Source organism: Panthera uncia, chromosome D1 (assembly GCF_023721935.1).
Source record: "Panthera uncia isolate 11264 chromosome D1, Puncia_PCG_1.0, whole genome shotgun sequence".
NCBI classification, from domain to species: Eukaryota; Metazoa; Chordata; class Mammalia; order Carnivora; family Felidae; genus Panthera; species Panthera uncia.
In genome coordinates, this window is record NC_064808.1 from 17,619,985 (window position 1) to 17,636,046 (window position 16,062).

Genomic DNA, 16,062 nt, shown 5'->3' on the forward strand with positions numbered 1-16,062 from the left:
ATTGGGTCAAATACAGGATTAAACGGCTCTGGCCAGCCTAACCTGGCTAACATTTATACCTGGCGGTGACAGTGATGTGGAGCACCTCCATGTACTCCATTCCTCCAAAAGGACACCCCACCCGTCCACTCCCGCCCCGGCTCAACCATTTACATACCTCCTCTCGTTTCATTATCACGATCCCTTGTTTAGGGAGGTGCTGCTATCATTCTCTTTTCACAGATGGGGAATTCGAGGCTCAAAACAGTTAAGAAACTGTAGAGCTGGGATTTACGCCAAGGTTTGCCTGATTCCAGACGCCGCACCTTTAACCACCATGCCATGCTGACGGCGATTTGGTGACCGCGAGAGAGACTGTTGGGTGGCTAACCCAGCACCCACTCCCCTTCTCCCTTGCCTGTCCCCCCCACAGATGAAGAAGGAAGGCATTCTCTTCCCATGAGGCGAGGCCAAGAGGATTGCAGAGAGCAGCCACCAGCACCACGGAGCCCTCGAACCAAAGTCTTCAGCTGCTTGAATCTAGCCTCTTGTGGAGGACAAACAAAGCCACAGTTGTTTTAGCCACTGTTCATTGGGGTTTCTATCACACACGGCCCAAAGCCTTCCTGATGCTACATTGGCAATAAGTAACCCGTATTTCCGGGTGTTCACAGCCGCCCCTTGGCTGGGTGAACCCTAAACATACACATCTACTTTCAAATTTCCCCAGATCCCCTTTTCCATTCCTTGAGGTTGGGCAACCCCTCCCACCCCTGGCTCTCCCGCCCAACCCCACCCAGGCAGAAGAGGCGAGGGAACTAGAAGAATCTCTGGAACTCCAACAGCCCAAAAGAAACTAACACCGGGGGTTTCCAAAAGCGGTTCAGTCCGACAACCCCACGGCGGAGCAGCAACACGGCACTCTCTGCTCGGCTGAAAGGGAAACACAGACACTGATGCCTGGGTCCTACCGCAGGAGCTCCCAGTTTAATCGGTCTGGGATACGGGCTGGGCATTGGGACCTTAAAATCTCCCCACTTGAGCATCATGTGAAGCCAAGGCGAGGACTTCTGTTGAAGGACATGAGTTCTGCCACACTGAGGCCCATGAAAGCTGCCCTGAGTCCCCAAGGCAGAAGCTTCTGGAAACATCTGGAATGTGGGTCCAAACTTTATCTCCGGTTCAAATTTCCTGGGGGACAGAATCTGTAGCTCCACCGGATGCCCTAAAAGCACCTCAGATTCAGACACAAACTCACGATCTTTACCCTCAGACCTGGCCCAGGTGTCTTCATCTCAGGGACGGGCACTGCCCTCCTCTCCTTAGCAGCAGCCAGCATCCTAGGATCCATCCTGGACACGCCCTATAAACTCCATCTTCTATGCATCTCCCACCTCGGTCCACTTTGGTCCATCTCTGTCTGCTCCACCCACACCATGCTACCATCAACTGTCTTTGGAGCGTGACAGCCTTTTCCCCACAGCCACTTGTGTGCCTCTGTCCATTCTCTACGCCATGACAAGCAAGACCATCTCAAAACGTCAAATCTGGCCACACCATTCCTCTGCTAAAAGCCATCCTTGGTGCATTTGTTTCCTGGAGCTGCTACAGCACAGTACCCCAGACCGGGCAGTTTAGACGACAGAAATGCATGGTCCCACCACTCTGGAGGCCCTCACCTGAGATCAGGTGTGGGCAGGGTTGGAGGACTGTGATGGAGAACCTGCTCCATGCCTCTCCTCCGGCTTCTGGGAGCCTCGGGCACTCCTGGGCTTGTAGACAGCTCTCTCTGTGTCTTCACATGGCCTTTCCTGCCTCTGGGTCCACGTTTCCCCCTTTTTATAAGGCTGTTGGTCATATTGATTAGGGTCCACTCTAATGATCTCATCCTAACTTGACTGTATACAAAGACCCTATTTCCAAATAAGGTCACATCCGCAGGTACTGGGGAGTAGGACTTCAACATCTTTTAGGGGGCGTGTGTGAGGAGGGACACATTTGACCATAACACCCGGCTTCCTATTGCTTTTAGGATAAAAATCAAACTCTTCCCCTGGTCCTCTGTCCCAACTGGTCCGGTGGGGGCTGACCTGGCTACTTTTCCTGCTTTGTTCTCTCTCTTGCTCTCCAGGCTCCAAACACATCAGCCTCCTTCCTCTTAAATGCACTGGGTTCCTCACAACTGGACACAAATCATATCGGACAGTTCCTACCACTGTCTTCTTGGGTACAGAGCCCTCTCCTTCCTGCCTCCTTACCGACTGCACTGCCCGCCCTTCCCCACCCCAGCCTTCCCACCCTCACTCCCCGGTCAGGTCACGTTTCCTAGCACACGCTCTCATTGTCTTCTCCACCTTGTTAGAATATCCACCTTGCAATGAGCTATTTATGCTCAGGCTTCTCCACCAGAACATAAGCTCCCTGAAGAGAGACACTAAATCAATTCTGTTGACAGCTGAGGCACATAGGGTCTCGTGCATGTCCTCAACACGTGTGGATTATCAGCTGCGTGGTGAGAACAGCAGTCATTGAAAATATCCTCTTTCCGCATAGCGGTGAGCAGCCTTCTTAGTGGCTGTGGAACCAGAGTCTTGGGGCTGGAATCCCAGTGCTACAATTTCACAGCTGTGTGTCTGTTGGGCAGGTCACCCAACCTTCCTGAGCTGGAAAATGGGTCTAATGACACCCTCTCCCATCTCCTGTAATACCCACTAGGGTGCCCAGCACCCAGTAGGCTTTCACAGAGGCTCGTTCTCCTCTGCTGCTATGGACCCCAGAGTCAGGGTGGGGGGTGGAAGGAGTCCCTGTGCCTCACCCAAGTCACTCCCCCATCTGGGGTGTGTTTTACCCTGTCCAGTGTGGGAGCTGGACTAAACCATTGGTCTCAATTCTAACAGATGCAATACCCTGTTTTTAAAATAAAGATTTAGAAACACCCCCCTTGACCTCCCCAAATGAAATTCTCAGAAACAAAAAATTATCCAGTCGCTAATCTGAAATACACACACACACACACACACACACACACACACACAAACTCTGATACAAGGGAGAAACAAAAGGAAAGCATTTTGCAATAAAGTCACGGGCGTTTTAAAACTATTTGAATAATGCTAAGAGTACATCGAAGGCCTGAAGAAACAGTCAGAGACTGGCACATAGGGAGAGAGATGGACACAAACTTCAAATGTCACGTGGCAGCTGTGAACGCAGATCGCTACAGCGACAAACCCACAACCTGGACACCCCCAGGGGCATCGCCGGGGAGGCCATTTTCTGAGGTGAAAAACTCCTGGTAAAGTTCGCAAAAGAACAAAAGAGATTAATTGACGCAGCAGTTGCAATCCAGGAAAATTACGCGAATATAAAAACGCAAGGAATACTTTGTGTTCAGATGTAAAACAGAATTATACCGAGGCTCAGATGCTTAAAAACAGATTTCCCCCTACGACAGTTCTCAGAGCATGGTCCCCGGTATCTCCTGGGAACCGTTAGAAACACACACCCTTCGGCCCGCTGCAGACCCACTGGATCAGGAACTGTAAGATGAAGCCCAGCGGTCTGTTTTCAGGCCTTGCATGTTCGAGTTTGAGAAGCACTGTCCTACAGGAATACACGGCTGCACGGGCAGAGGTGGCGCAGGACGCAGGATGGTTCTTACATGGCCCAGATTCTGCGGCTTCCTCGGCCAGTGGACGCCCCAGTCCCGGCAGCAATATAAAATGCCCCCACTAAGTTCTAAACGTTCCCCAGTGAGGACCCCCGGGCTAGGGTTTCCTGAGATTCTTGGCCTTGGAGTGAGGCTGGCTGAGGAGGGGGCAGGCGTTGCAGTTGCGCAGGAGGTGGGGCAGGAAGCCGAGGGGCGGGGCTGGCCAGGCTGCCCGGTGCTCTAGCTGACACTGCTCTGCCCGCGACAGCGACAGCGACAGCGAGGGGTGGGGGTGAGGGGTGGGGGAGGCCTGTTTTCTGCTTCCCATGGCTGGAAGTTTTGAGGGGCAAAGAGGCTTGGCTCTCAAAGAGCCTTTCAAACTGCAAGCGAGTGCACTTGGCCATAGAAATAAGCCTGGTCTCCACTACTGGATGGTGCTGCGGCTTCGGAGAAGCAGCTGTGACCATCTGGAAGATTAGGACGTTATGCAGGACACAGCCCAGACTCCTCCTGACGAAGGAGGAAGAGCAGCAGTCGGCACGGGTCTGGACTCCCGCAGCTCGAAAGCCCTGTCCCCGAACCCTGACAGAGCCCTCAGTCCACCAAGAAGAGCACTTGACCTCGAGCCACCCTCCAGCCCCACCCCCATCCTGATGCATGGCGGGGGTGTGGGGGGGGGTCAGCCTCACTCTCTGCCCAGCAGAAGAGGAGGGGCTGTAACCCGTGAATTAAGCTGTGTCAGTCCCACATGGTGAGGCAGGTGGGGGCAGCCAGGCCGGCAGCCCAGCCCCCTTCACGGTGGCCTGGGGGTCTGCCCAACGGTGTCCACACACACACACAGAGGGGCGACTAGAAAACCGGAGTCAGCCTGGTGGCTGTACTGGCAGGGATGGTCAGTGATCACCGAAACCCGTGCTCCCTGCTCTTTCCAGGGCACATGGCTAGACTCCGTTTCCCACGTCCCCTGCTCCCAGGCCAGGCCGTGTGACGGAGCTCTGGGCAATGGGACATGAGCTGAAGCAACGAGTACCACTGCTGAGCCAAGGCTTTGAAGAGCAGCTGTACCTCCTCCACATTCTTTCTCTGCCAGTCGGATGCAAAAGACACCTAAATAGTGGCAGAGCCACCAGCTCGAGGGAGCCGGCCTCGGCCTCCCCAGATCAGAGCGTGGAGGAAACCCACAGGCAGCCCGGCCAGCGTTGGCCTCAGGCTCCAGTGAGAAATGAACACCTATTATGTTTGCCCCATTATCCACGTTGGGCTCTACTTGTTGCTGCTTGTTGCTAGCTAGTGGATGCTAGCTGACGCATTCCATCCCACCAGCCTGTGGGGACCCTCTCCCTTCCAGGGGAGCGTGAACCTCTGACACTGATCCCCCCACACGCATGCGCCCTCGCACACGCATCCACCAAAATCCACGGCATGCCGGTACGCCACGCCAGGGATAGGCTCTGGGAGCACAAGGTACATGTGACACGTTCCTGCCGAGCGGCTGAGCGGGGGGAGCCTGGGGGGACACCTGGGTTGGCCGGAGTTGCACAGAGACAGGAATGGTGGGGGTGGGGAGGCGTCTCCCGGGACCAGATCACACGTGCCTTGAATGCCATGCCTGAGGCCAGCATGAAACTTGGAAGGTTATGAGGGGTGGAATGACACCATCCTCCCAGGCGTTACTCTGGAGCTATCACTGGGACAACATTTCATACACTCCGTGTGTAGAGCGATGTGCTCACTTAATCCTCACCTAATCCTCACAGCCAGCCCAGGGCAGGTTCTCCATGATCCCATTGTGTAGCTGACAGAATTGAGAGTCCCAGAGGTAAGGAACTTGCCCATGGCCACTGGGTAGGAGGGGCTGGAACTGGAACCCACTAGAAAATTCACTTCATACTTTGTTTAGGGCACTCGGGGGGTCCAGCTCTCAGAATAGGGCTGAGGGCACAGTAGGTGCTCAAGAATTTGTTGAGCAAATTAGTGAATCTATCTGATTCCAAAACCCTGCAACACAAATCAGACTTTTTATTCAGAAAGATGCCCAGTTTTAGCAGGGTGAAGAACAGAGGAGGTGAAACCGGTGGAAGGATTTGGCTGCACCCCAGGAGAGGGTGAACAAGGACAGCAACAGAAGGGATGAAACCACGTAAGAGAATTGGAGGAGGCAGACTTTGTTGACCAGTTAGAGAATAGGAGCTACACTTTATTGAGCAATTACTATGTGCCAGGCACTTTCCTAAGCACTTTACCAGTATCGACTCAATATCACTTCCCCACAGGCCCATGAAGTAGGTACCCTTCTTTTCTCAGATGAGCAAACTGAGGCACCGAGAGGTGAGAGGTCACAGATTTAATAAGTGAGGGAGGGGGAACTGAAAGCCAGGCAGAGGGCATCAGAGCTCTGTGCAGAGAGGAGGAAGGGAGGGAGAGGAGGCAAGGAGGACTCCCAGGTTTCCAGCATGGTGACTGAGGGATGTGGGACCTCTGCTTCCCCTGCTCCCCTGGAATTTAAACCACCCAGGGCCCAGGCCAGGGAACATTCTCACTTTCCGCCTGGGCCAGGATTCTCTGTAGGATCCCGAGGTGGTTGTGAAGGAAACAGTGTGTGGAATACAGATGACTCCACCCAACCGGCAATCTAGCAGTGACAACAGGGTGCTGGCGGCCTCTGAGGACAAGGCTCTGCAGAAGTGGGGCCCAGGCCAGGGCAACAAGGGGCCGGCTCTAGCTGCCCACCTTCTCGATATTGTAGGCAATCGACCAGCCCCCACCTCAAAGCCCCTTTGGGCACCCGACCTTTGCCCCTGTGGTCACCGGCTGCAGTGTCTGAGCTGGGAGCCAGGATGTGGGGGCTCACAGGGCCCAGGCCAGGAGGAAGGGAAGGGCTAGAAGTGAGGGGCAGGGGAAGGATAAGGTCCAGCTCTGAGCCCATCCTGTGAGCAGAGACCCGCAGCCACCACATGGCCCCAGGCAGGAAAGGAAACAGGAGGATTCTCAAAATAGACCAGGAGCGTGCAGCTCGGCTGCGTTTCCCAGGTCCCACCATCTGGCCAAGCCTGGGCCGGAAGTGGGGCGGGGGAGGGGAGAGCCCGAGTGTGGATGGGCTGGCAGCCCTGAGCCAAGCAGGCGCCCACCATTCACCCAGCACCTCTCCCTGCCAGGTTTTCTGTTCATCTTCCGTGGACTCTTATGGCACGGTTGCAAGGCAAGGGTTGTTGTCATTTGAAATATCAGGAGGCTGAGACTCGGAGAGATAAAGTGACTTGTCCAAGGCCACACAGCTGGCAAGGGGCAGAGCTGGGTAGGCCCGCGCACGGTGTTGAGCTGTCCTCACGGCCATGAGGCTGGACGGCAAGGCCTGCGGCCTGCTATTAATCCCCTACCTTTTGGCTAAACCTAACGTGAGACCAGCTCCCCTTGGAAGCCAAGTTTGTGACTCACCAAGGGTAGCCCAGGAAGGACCAGTCTTGTGGCATGCCTGCCCCGCGGCTGCCTGGGAGAGCCCCAGCAATACGAGGCTTGGTAGTGAGGGTGGTTTCGGCACTCAGGGTTCTGCCTGGGAGAAAGGCAGGGACGACACAAACCTTGCAGAGGCCATAGGCCCATCTTCTACCCCAAAGCTGGGGCCTGGCTCGGTCCTCTCCCATCTGCTCCCGCCACCATCCACACACCTGTTGGAAGGGACTCTCCAATTTGAGGCTCCAACCCACCCCGCTCTGGTGAGATTCTAGGCACCTTATTTACCTTCTTTGAGCCTTAGTTCCTCCTCTGTAAAGTGGGGTAAGAATAGTACCTACCATAAGGGGTAGTGAGATAAGGTAATATACATAAAGCCTTTAAGAGATTACATCGCATTTAGAAAACATTCCGTAATTGCTGGCTGTTACGATTTGTTATCTACTATTACTTATTACGGTCATCGTCTTTATTATTATCCAAACACTAATTACAGCCTCCCCCACCACCCCCTGCTGCAGGAGTTCATAGTCAAATGCACACAGCAGGTTGAAAGCCATCAGGGAATTGTTCACACCTTGATATGAATTAGTTTAACAGACTACTGTCCTTGAAAGGGGGAAGGGGACTTTCTAGTGAGATGACCAAGTCTGTAGAAGAAAAGGTTTCACACCATGGAAAATTCTTGCTTGAGCCCAGAGAGACAGAGAGATGAGAGAGAGTGTGTGTGCCAAGAGAGAGCCGAGAGAGCCACAGGGGAATTCATCCATCCTGTTTTGCTTGGGATTGGAATGGGGATGCAGATCTGACCCCTGGGACAGAAACCAGGGAAATCAGTTTCCATGCGGACTCTTCCAGGGTCTGCTAGTCCTTGGCCCAAGGAAATTCCCTGCAGGAGGTGCAGGAAGAAGCATCCGCCTGAAGTGCCTGAAAGGAAAAATCTTCTCTGCCTGCCAAATGCACATTATTGTTCCTGCCATATCCCCAGCCTCAAACCCACTTCTGCTGGGACTTCTGCCCTGCCTTGGCCTTGAACTTCAGAAGGCTGGATTATCTTGATTCTGTTCACTTGGGAAGAGATGTGAGCCTATTTTGGGAAGTTGGCTAGTCTGCCTGCTCTGTGCTCCCCGCCCTGCCCCTCCCCTCACCCTGCTCTTCCCATAGATTGGGACAGTTACTGCATGAGACCTGGGCCACTTCCACAGCCTGTGAGGAAGCTCAGTTCAGAGGGAGGCAGAGAGAGTCTGGGAACGTGGCGGGGCGGGTGTGCTTGGTGGGCTGGTGACCCAGATTTCACGTCCTGTCCCACTTCCCTTCATTCCCAGATACCAGCTAGGAGGGCTGGACACGTGGAGCACAGGCCAGCAGGAAACCGACTGTCTCCCTGCCGTGAGTGAGGCTAGACTCACTCGCTCCAGCTAGACTCAGACATCCCACAGCCCACATGGTCCCCCTGGACCATGTCCCCAGCCCTTTTTATTTTTATTTTATTTTATTTTTTTTAAATTTTTTTTAACGTTTATTTATTTTTGAGACAGAGAGACAAAGCATGAATGGGGGAGGGTCAGAGAGAGGGAGACACAGAATCTGAAACAGGCTCCAGGCTCTGAGCTGTCTGCACGGAGCCCGACATGGGGCTCGAACTCACGGACCGCGAGATCATGACCTGAGCCGAAGTCGGCTGCTTAACCGACTGAGCCACCCAGGCGCCCCCCCAGCCCTTTTTAATGGAGGTGACAATGTTGGGGTTCAGAACAAATGGCCAAGAAGGAATTCTTGAGATGTCTTCCGTGCAGAAAGGTGGTTTTATTAAAGTACAGGGATGGGACCCATGGGCCGGAAAAGCTGCACTGGGGTTGTGATGGGATGACTGATTGTATACTTTCAAGTTGGGAGGGGGTTAGGGATAGCATAAGTCTCTAAGGAATTTTGGAAGCAAGTTTTCTAGCATCTTGAGGAGCTAGCTGTTGTTAGGAAAAGGTCGTTTATTACTGTCTAATAAAACCTTAGTCATGAGGGGCACCTGGGTGGCTCAGTTAGGTAAGCGTCTGACTCAATTCCAGCTCAGGTCATGATCTCATGGTTCGTGGGTTCAAGCCTCATATCAGGGCTCCACAATGTGGGGCCTGCTTGCGATTCTCTATCCCTCTCTCTCTGCCCCTCCCCTGCGCTCAGTTGCTCTCACTCTCAAAATAAATGAATAAACTTAAAAACGAACAAACAGGGGCACTTGGGTGGCTCAGTCAGTTGACCATCTAACTTCTGCTGCTCAGGTCATGATCTCCCTTCTGCAAGCCCCACAGAACCCTGCATCAGGGTCTCTTCTGTCAGCACAGAACTCGCTTTGGATCCTCTGTCCCCCACTCTCTCTGCCCCTCCTAAGCCCATGCTCTCTCTCGAGCCCTCTCTCTCTAAAATTAATAAACATTTAAACAAACAAAAACCTTATAAAATAAAATAAAATAAAATAAAATAAAATAAAATAAAACAAAACAAAACAAAATAAAATAAAATAAAATAAAATAAAACCTGAGTCACAAGACCCTTCAGACGTCTATCAGTGGACCATATGCTTGGAGGATGATTGCTAACATATATCTCAGGGGCTGGAGATAAAGGAAGTTTCCAAAGGAATTTTTATATGTTAAAGTAGGACTCACAGCATCCCGGGGGCGGAGAGGGCTATACGATTGCCCTTTGCTCTTAGCAAAGTGTCATCTTCGAGGCAGAGAAAGGTCACTGCCTGTCTCAAGGACTTGTCACTGGGCTATAGTAGTAAGTAGTAAGGAAATTTAATTTTTCTTTTGCCTTTGTTTCCCCCATCATTCCCCCCTGAACAATTTTGACCCTTAAATCTTTAAGGTTGCTGAGGGAGGAAAGTCTCATCTTCTGAATGAGGGGCATAGAGATGTCTCTACCTATGGGTCAACATCGGTCAGTTGGGGAATTTACGGGAGTTATGAAAGGCAGAGGCAGCTGAATCTAAGGGAGACCACCATGTATGGATCTTCCCGAGTGGAAAGCGCTATCTGTTGCCTTGAAGTTATGTCAGTGAAGGAGTCTCAGCACCAGGTGGAGACACATGGGAGAAAAACGGTAAAACATCATTAGAATAACAAAAAGAAGAAGCAGCCCAAATAAGAGTCCTTTGATAGTTGACAAAATATTCTTCCAGTCCAGGAGTTTAACCAATCATTAAAGGAAAGAGAGGGATCGTTTAAAGCACCAAGCTGAGTATTCTTGTCTGTCAGAAACCCAGAAATATTTTTGTGGTAATCTGGAATGTATACACAGCATTCTGTTTCTATGAGAGCACAAGTTCTGCCTTGCGCAGCCGTTAAAACATCTAATGCCGTTCTATTTTGTAAAATTGCTTTCCCCTTTTGTTACTTAAGTGTTTAATAGGGAAATGCTATTTTGGGTGTCATTTAGGGCTTTGACTATGTACTTATTAAGAGTTTCCGTGTGCCAGACAACATTCTTCAGCCCCAAAGAGGAAACAAGGATGGATGTTAGGTGGTCACACCAATGAAACACAGAATGTGTTCACCGTTGTTTTAAACTTGGAAGGTTGGCTGGGTTGGTAGTGGTTTTAATGATGCATCTGTGCGTCAAGGCAAAACCCAGAATACAGCAGCCTCACCAGCCTGTGGAAGCCATGGACACAAGTTACAGAAGCATAGCCGTTGGGGCCCTGTTAGAGGCCAGCAATCTAGTCTTCAGCCCCCTTGAACTGCAGTCAGAATATCAAGGGCAATTCAGTTTTGGAGGACTGTGGATGCCAGGCCGAATGCAAATAGTAATTAATTTTTCAGGCCCAAGCTACTTGCTGAGTTATTTGTGCAGTAAAAGAGAGTGTTGTCACTTTGTAAGGACCAAGAGAGGCCAAATCTAGGGACAATTTCTCTTAGCAAAGTTTTTGTCACCTCAGTGGACTTTTTTATTTTACAAGGAAAGGCCTCTCTACCCATCCAGTAAAGGTGTCTATATGAACCAGTATGTACTTAGATCCTTTACAAGGTGGCATTTGTGTAAAATCTAATTGCCAGTCCTCGCAGGATATGTCCCCCCTGCCTTTGGGCCGGCCTTAAGAGAGGGTGTCAAGGGGTGCCTGGGTGGCTCAGTTGGTTAAGCATCCGACTTTGGCTCAGGTCGTGATCTCACAGTCCGTGAGTTCGAGCCCCGTGTCGGGCTCTGTGCTGACAGCTCGGAGCCTGGAGCCTGCTTCCGATTCTGTGACTCCCTCTCTCTCTGCCCCTCCCCTGTGCATGCTCTATCTCTCTCTGTCTCAAAAATAAATAAATGTTAAAAAAAAAAAAAAAGAGGGTGTCGAGTTGCACCCTCTGGATTTGCTTGTGCACAAATAGCACATGATCGACAGACCTGTTTTCTAGTAGTGGTGTAGTTAATTCCAGCAAAGGTGTTTTTAACCAATCGCCCCAGGGCCTCTTTACCCAAATGAGTTACTTGGTGTAAACCCTGTATTACTTTCCATTGGTTATTGTTGGGTATAAAGATTTTTCCTTCATTATTAACAAGCCAGCCCTGTACATGTTTTGAACATCCTTGTTCCTGGGCTCTGTGACTTTCTGGGTCTGAATAGACTGGAGTCATGGACTTTCTTGGAGGTAAGGCTGGTATAAGACTTAGTATTTGTTTATTTTGTGCTGCTGGTTTGGATGCACCGTCTGCCAGATTGTTTCCTTTAGATTCTCAGGTCATATCCCTTTGATCTCCTCTGAGGTGAATTACAGCTGCCTCCCTAGATAGGTTTGCAGCCTCAAGAAGAGTAATAACTTCGGGCCCATATTTGATTGTGGAGCTGATAATAATCCCCTTTCCTTCCAAATTTCCCCATGGGAATGTGGGACTAGGAGGCATATTTAGAGTCAGTATAGATGTTACTTTTGAGGCCCTTTGCCAATTGCAAAGCCCCAGTGAGTGCTACTAACTCCGCGTTTGGGGTGGATGTATTTGCTGGGAGGGCTTTGGCTTCTATAGCACACCCAGCTTTTCTAATCCCCTTTTCCATGAAACTTCTGCCATCGCTAAACCAACTGTCGTCTGCATTTCTAATAGGAGAATCCCCTTTTAAGTCGGATTGGCCAGAATAAACAAGATTGATACCTCTGAACAGTTATGCTCTATTGGAGCATTTTCCAGCCTTTTCCATTTCATATGCCCACCGGGTCCTGTTATTATCCCCACAGAATAACAAGAAAGAAGATTGTCTATACATGAGCTATTGTAGCAATTTCTCTGAAGTTTACCCCAAGTTGTCTAGCTCAGGCAAACAACAAACACTCAAAGACAATCAGAACTAGAATTTAACATCAACAAAGGTGGGTTATTAAAACAGAATTTTTCTCTCTAAAATCACCCTTATTTCCAGAGATAGCCAAATCAAGATTAATTTGTTTGTAAAGCAAGTCCGAATTTAACAAACTTGGCCTGATTACTTAGAAAAGCGCAGAAAGAATGATGATTTATTGTACAGATCTTTTAAAATCTGCTTTGCTGGAACTTTTATAAGGAATCTTGATTGAACTTAGAGTAGCCTCTCCAGACCAGAAGTCAAGCCTAATAATACTCGCCATCAGACATGCCTGCAATACCTGTAGATTTGGGCGAATTCCTCATCACAAGGACCCAAAATACCCTGAGATTGTTACACCTGCCAGGAAGTGACATTTCTTTACTCATCTGGTAAGGTATCAGGCCAACATTTCAAAGGGGCTTTATTGGTTCCAGGCTTCATGAAGTCAACCTGAGTCCCTTAAAGTTGTCTGGTCATACCTGATTCTATGGATGTCTCTCTCAAATATGACATTCCAGTCAAAGCCTTGCAAAATGACCAATTACATTGGTGTCCTGTTACAAAGAGGACAGATTCTTCTTGAACTAGTAATGCAAATAAGGATGATTGCTATGGAACAAAGAATACTCACAGAGACTTTGCATTTCAGAGGGCTCAGGTAGACAGTAAAGTTAAACGCTTCAATTTGTTTACAAATGAATATTCTATCACATTTCTGTAGTCATAGATATCTTAAAAGAAAGTTTCCTTAATCTGGAAGAGCAAACATTAGAGAACCCGCAATGTTTCAAACAACAGTCACAAAAACTAGAATCGTCTTTCTTAATTCATTTAGTCCCATTTTACTAATTCTTTTTTTGGGTGTTATTAAAAATTTTTTTAACTTTATTTATTTATTTTGAGAGACAGCATGTGTGCAAGTTGGGTAGGGACAGAGAGAGAGGGGAGGGAGAGAATCCCAAGCAGGCTCTCCACTGTCAGTGTGGAGCCTAATGCGGGGCTCGAACTCATGAACAGCAAGATCGTGACCTCAATCTGATGCTTAACGACTGAGCCACCCAGGAGACACTCCCTGCCCCATGTAACTAATTCTTGTTCAGGTTGAATGCAGCTTTTCTGTTAGTTCTGGAAATTCTCACCCATTTTAGTTTTATGATCTTAAAGATATCAACTACCTGTATTTGTCAAAAGCCCTTTATATGAATCTCCTTGACGACGAAACACATTTTGCAAGAACATCAGAACACTAACTATAAATGATAAAAAAAAAAAAAAACTCAGAAATGGACACTGTTAAATATCTAATATGAGAGTTCATTATGATGCAATTGACATGGAAATTTGGTTATTTCTGTGACACATAACACTTTAATAATCAGAATATTGAGTGATGACCTTATACCAGAATGTGACATACCAAATAAATAATTAGTCAAAGAGATTTTATTTGTGATTTAAATCTCAGGGAAGTTTGTTAAAAACCTTAGAAAGTTTTAAAGCAGGTGTCTAAACAGGATTACAAATCATCAAAGACCTGATAAAGACAAAACATAGAAACTGTTTTTTCTGGACTGACAAAGGAAAAACAACTTTGTTTACATTTTCTTATCAAGAGCAGACCAACTATCCAGCAAAACTTCTTTTTTTAACAGAGAGAAAGAGGACTTCAATCTTATACCAGTGTACTTTTAAAATCCATTCATTTCAACCTTAGTCTGTCCTTGCCACACGTAAAATTCCTTTCCAAAGATTTCCCTTCACAAACCATCTACAACTTTCCTTTGCATTCAGATTTTGTCCCAAGCCATTTCTCTCCAAACAACCAGTCTCATTTTGGACAAAATTACCTTCTTTTACCTTCAACAAAAATGTATTCCCATTCTTTACATCTTTCTTGCACATACAGGGTTACTTCCCTTACTCCCTTCAGTCTTAATTACATGCAGCAGAATCTTAACGCTTAGAAACCTTAGTCTCCAGTGAAAGCTAAGTAGTAACCAGTTGTGAACTGTTACACCGGAATTCTTTAGATGGCAAATTTATGGATACATTTACACACAAAGCATGGTTTCCAACAGACTCAAATATCCTTTGTTTCTTTGCAATAAGAAGTCAAAAGCAGGGGCATCTGGGTGGCTCAGTTGGTTGAGCGTCCGACTTTGGCTCAGATCATGATCTCATGGTTGGTGAGTTTGGGCCCCGAGTCAGGTTCTGTGCTGACAGCTCTGAGCCTGGAACCTACTTCAGATTCTGGGTCTCCCTCTCTCTCTGCCCCTCCCCAGCTCGTGTTCTGTCTCTGTCTCTGCCTCTCTCTCTCAAAATAAATAAACATTAAATTACAAAAGAAAAAAGAAGTCAAAAGCAAATAAATGTTATTGTTTAGTAATCAATGCTTTAGCACTTTATCTTATTTGGAAAAGACCTAGATGTCCAACAAATTCAATCGCATTTATCATTCAAGCAAAACTGTAAAGTTTCAGGTTACCAAAGACTTTGAAAGTTATCTTAACAATTACCCATGAAAACTTTGAGACAAAATGAACCATGATTTTAAGTCATCTTTGTGCTGACATATTGCAAAAGGCTTATTTGACTTTCAGTAAACCTTGGTAGAATAAATGTTTTATATTTAGTACTGATAATTCTAAAGGCATATCTGTTTTAATGAAACCAACAAACTTAAGTTCATTTAAATAATGAATTATGTTCTGCCTGGGTCCACTTAAAGTCAATCAATTTGTTCCCATTGTCAGTTTTTATCTGGGGCACTGGTGGGGAAATCTGAAGTGGGTGGTGTAAGTCCAAGGAAGTGTTCCTCACTCCTTGACAGCAAGGGTAGCAGGAGGAGCCCACGGTGCAGGAGGCACCCTAGATGTCATAGGAACCCGTTATACAGGCCACACCCAAAGTGGTGCAGAAACAGGAGGAGGGAGAAGGGGGAAAGAAAAAAAGTAAGTTACCACCAGAAGGCAGAGAAAGAGGGTTCCTGGTTCTAAACATTGTCACCTAAAACAGATGAGCAGATGCCATGTTTTTTCCACCAAAGTGTAAATATTCAGCCCATGTCAGGCTGGAAAAGACAGGGAACTTCCTAGAAACAAAGGGAGTTTTGGCAGCTATATGGGAATATTCCTTAAAGTCCCTGTCCCAAGGTAGACTAACCACAGTCAACTCCAATTATAGCCACTAACCTGGGACATGAATGAGGGAGAAGCCTCCACATGTATTAGGAGGAGGAACAGTGAGAGAGTCAGCATTCCCTTCATTAGGGATGCCTGTGTTTCCTCTAACAACCTGGGTTTAGGTTTAGATAATTATCATCCAATATATCAGGAGGGAGTTTACTGGCCTGGTTATTGACCCAACATGTCTTCTAAGAGGCCCTCAGATCCAGATCCTGATTTAGGGCCCTGAAGGCCTGGAACTAGGGTACCTCTGTCCATTTGCCCTGTTGCCAATAGATCTAACTGACAGATTATACTAAGGCCATGCAGTGTTACAGAAGATCAATCCTTCCTCAAATTTTGCAATCCAAATTGTTTTCAGTGGGGTAAAAGGCATCCCAAGGGAGAGTCCTTGGAGACCAAAGAAGAGAGAAGGTCCAGTAGCAGGAAACCCCCCACCCCTGACTCCCAGGTGGCATCCCATATACCCTGTGTCAAAGTGA